The sequence below is a fragment of the Malus sylvestris genome, chromosome 7 (genome assembly GCF_916048215.2).
Source record: "Malus sylvestris chromosome 7, drMalSylv7.2, whole genome shotgun sequence".
Lineage (NCBI taxonomy): Eukaryota > Viridiplantae > Streptophyta > Magnoliopsida > Rosales > Rosaceae > Malus > Malus sylvestris.
In genome coordinates, this window is record NC_062266.1 from 34,340,615 (window position 1) to 34,345,394 (window position 4,780).

The window sequence follows — 4,780 nt, forward strand, 5'->3', positions numbered from 1 at the left end:
CAAGATAAGTACCATCTTTATACTTGATTTTCTACTGTTTTGTTTGGTTTTAATTCTCTTTGCCATTCTCACTTCACTCTCTCTGTGTCTCACTCAGTTCGAAGCTTTTCAAATTTTTCGCATAAATTGCTCAAAATATATATTTATTGTTGAGAATATCGCGTTTAAGAATAAGAAAAATAGAACAAACTCCGAAAATTGAAAAACAAATAACCAAGATAAATAACACCAAGAATTTACGTGGTTCGGCAATGTGTGCCTATAATAAAGGTCTTCTTCAATAAGGATTATTAATCCTAATTGGAAACTAGTTATAAAACCTACTCCAATTGAGAAACTAACTCCAATTGGGAAAACAACTCCAATTGGGAAAACAATTTAATCCTCTAAGACTATTAATTCCCAATAGACTTAGGACAACTTATCATGGGCTGTAAAAAAACCCAACAATCTCCCCATCCAGACCATGAGGAAGGTATACCAAAATAGGATTGCTCATCTTGACCAAACTCCCATTGATCGAACTTCTCATTAACCAAGACTCACTTGATTAGACTTCTCTTGACCAGGCTCCCCCTAATCGCAATACCCATCGTCATTGGCAAAGGCAATTATAGACTTCTTTGCCAGAAAACCATCAATCATCTGCATTAAAGAAACTCTTCATCGTAAGTCACAACACCTGCAGTATTGTTCCTATTAGGGGTGGGCAAACGGGTACAGGAACCGCGAGTTGGGGTGGGTAATGGCGGTTCGGGACGGTACGGGCTGGTTCTTACTTTTAAAAATGAGAAACGGGGCGGGCCTTTGTGATTTTCAGTTCGGGCTGGTTCCTGGATTATAGGAACCGCGGGTACCAGGACCGGCCCGTTTGTAATTAAAATGGACGGACCAGATTGATGAATAAGCTACCATATCTAATATGAACCGTTAGTTTTAGTTTTACCCTAAGTTCTCTATGTCCCTCATCTTGACTTTCGCTCTCTCACTCTCAGACTCTCAGTCCCTCGATAGTTCCCTCGACAGTTCCCTCGACTCCGATCATCTTCCCCCCTCACCAACCGTCGATTCTCCTCGGCGAAGACAACGGCACCACCACCCATCATCCTTCTCGACAACATCCCAGAGAACCCAAGGGCCAGGCCATCACCCCTGTCGTCGATTCTCTCTTCTTCGTCAGCGACCCCTGCCGTCGTGACCGCCATCACCCCATCACCGTTGTCGAGGACACTGGTACCAGCCATCATCCCTCTAAAATTTAGGTAATTTTGAATTAGGGTTTTGTTATTAATTTGAAATTTTGAATTTTGGGTGTAGGGATTTTAGGGTTTTCGAACTAGGTTACTAAAGTTAATTTTGCAGTAGATTGATGATTGAATTGATAATTTTGCAGTAATTTGGCAAGCTTCTCGCTCTGAAGTCTAAACTTCTCAAGACTCAGGGAATCTCTCGTCCTAAATGTAAGATTTTGTACTTTTGATTTGTATGCTTTGGTTATAAAAATGTGAATACGATACTGCGTTTCTGGTTCGGTTTTGCTATTTGGAATGGATCAGTTTGATTTATAGGTTCGATTTCTGCAGCCGAATTTGTTTTCGTATGTTGATTTGTGCAAATTAGTTGTGCTTTTGGAGATTTGTATTTATGATGGATAAGAGATACCAAAGCTGAAATTTTATCTGCGGTATAAAGATTGGCTTTTGTTGCATTGTTTATGTAAATAATAGGGAAGTCAATGAGATAGCTGCATGAGCATCCATTGTTAAACGGAATGGTTGAGATCAAAAGTTAGCTTGTCTCTTAGATTGAAGTAGTTGGTTATAGTGATAGATAGCAGAACATGAAGAAGCGAATAGTAGCCAAGATGACTTGGAAGAAGGGAATAATTTTATCTTCTTGCAGGTCCGAGAGTGCTTTGAAGTATGGATGGTTTTTCTTGTTTTATCTGGTAAGCTAAAAAAACAGATGAAGTAATGCCAAGATGACTAAATATTTGTTCATGCGAAATGTGGAATTCTTATTACAAGTTTTAATAAGGCATGAATCTTGGCAAACTATGCCAATGTATGTCAGTCCTTACATAATAATACTTGGGTTTTGCAACTTACTTCCTTGTTGGACGATGTAATATTGTTATTTAGGATGTATTGTTAATTTATGAACTTGGATGTTGGACTTTGTATTTAGATTGGATGTGAATTTGTGGAAAATCTGCATAAATGCAGTCTGTGATCCGTGATTCTATGCAGTTGCAATCTGTGCAAATCTGTGCAGTTCGCATTTTGTGCGGTTTGCAAATCTGTGCAATTTGCAATCTGTGCAGTGCAGTTTACAATCTGTATTATGTACAAATTTGATTATTATTTTTTTTTCAAAAAAAAAGGGACCCGTGGACCCGGCCCGAACTGGCTCGTTTCAAACCGGCCGGGTAATGTCCGGTTCCTATATTAGAAAATCCAATACTCGGCCCGGCCTGTGCCCAGGCCTAGTTTCTATCCTTTTGTTCCTTTTTCCATTTACGACAATGCTTCTTCATGCGACCTTTTTTTCCACAATAGTGGCAGTAGCCATTAAATCTTGTCTCACCAGAATTCTTGCCTCTTTTCTCTGTGACAAAGAGTTGTCCAGCACCTGTACCTGAAGTTTTTCTCCTTGTTTCTTCATTAAACATGTTATCCTTAACAACATCCATAGACAGTATGCCATTAGAAGCCGAATTGCTTACAGTTACGACAAAGGTTTCCCAACTATCTGGCAAGGATCCTAGCAATAAAAGTGCTAGCAGCTCTTCTTCAATATTCAAACCCATAGTGGCTACCTAATTGATCACGTTTTGAAAGTTGTTCAAGTGCTCGGTTACACTAACATCTTCCGCATACTTCATGTTGACAAGCTCTTTGATAAGGAATGCTTTCTTGGCAGCGGTCTTCTTCTCAAAGAGGGATTCTAACTTCTTCCAAAGAGCTTGCGCATCAGTTTCTTTAGACACATGGTGATAGATGGTCTCATCCACCCATTGTCTAATCGTGCCAATAGTTTTACGATTCATCTTGGTCCAATTGGCATCAGGCATATTTTATGGCTTGCTATTAATACCTTCAATTGGCTCATGGAGATCTTTACAATAAAGCATGTCCTCCATTCTTGATTTCCACGCAACCCAGTTGGAGCGGGTGAGTTTCATCATAATTGCACCTTCCATTCTAAACGGATATCAGCTGAATTTGGCTCTGATACCACTTGTTGAGAATATCGCGTTTAAGAATGAGAAAAATAAAACAAACTCCGGAAATCGAAAAACAAATAACCAAGGTAAATAACACCAAGAATTTACGTGGTTCGGCAATGTGTGCCTATGTCCATGGGACAGCAACAACAATCTTTCACTATATCAATAATGAGTACAACCAATAATCTTGCCAAATCTCTAAAACTAGAACTTGACGAAAAACCTGAAAGAACAAGAAATACACTATCTTTTCTTTTCTCTCGCACACACTTTACAATATTCTCTCACTCTAATCCCTTGAGTGGTATACAATTTATTGTTTTGCTCCCTATCTATACAAAACTAGTACAATAGCACCTTTATATAGACATAATAAAGGTCTTCTTCAATAAGGATTATTAATCCTAATTGGAAACTAGTTATAAAACCTACTCCAATTGAGAAACTAACTCCAATTGGATAAACAACTCCAATTGGGAAAACAACTCCAATTGGGAAAACAATTTAATCCTCTAAGACTATTAATTCCCAATAGACTTAGGACAACTTATCATGGGCTGGAAAAAACCCAACATATATATATATATATATATATATTTGCCAATGGGAGTTAGTAATTTTGATTGTTCTCTGGGGTTGGTTTTGTTCATGAATAAAGTACTGTGTTTTCGCTATATTTTGGTTTCGAGAAGTTGATGGTTTTGGGTTATGTTATTTTTCCCTTTTTTCTCAATCTCAGTGAGTGGCACTTTTTTTCAATGGAAGATGATAGTTCAAATGTGTCAATGGTTATGGAAATGCGATCACAAGTTTATGTACATTCAGTCTACCAACAGCATTTCTATGCACACAACTCAGACACATGGATATGTTCCAATCTCTGTGACAAGCACTACTGCGAGGCCACTACCATATGCGAATATCTTCATACATGTCAGTTCCCCTTCTCACCCTCTTCATGTTTTATCCAATATTATGTTTTTTATCTGATTTCATGTGTTTTCTTGATTCTTTTCCATTCTTTGATATAGGTAATTTGTTGTTATGTTTTCATGATCTAGGTCTTTTTTCAATTTGCATTTTGGTTGTCCAAGATTTCTAAGTTTTGGTATAAAAATATAAGAACAAAACTGCACATCAAGGAGTTTATGATGAACTTTTTGGAGTGTCGGTAACACTTCGCTTTAGGAATATGTAAAACTACTAAATGTTGTTTAATAATTCCCTACATATGTGTGTAATGAACGACTTGGACTTTACCATAAATAATTTAATTTCTATTGCAGCAAGTAAATATTATGTAAAAAGTTAACTGCTATCAGTTACAATCAAATCACATATTCAGCTTCTAATCTATCCGACTTTGCGGGATAGAGTTGATGTTGGTGCTTGGTTGTATAAGGTAGGAACAAAATGGCAGAAGCAATGGTATAAGTTAATTTCATCATAACCACAGAAGCAAAACTTTCAACAACTCTTTAGATTTATTAACATGCCGAAACAATTCCAACGAGATGTGGATCCGAAAAATGCCCAATATGATTGGATTGT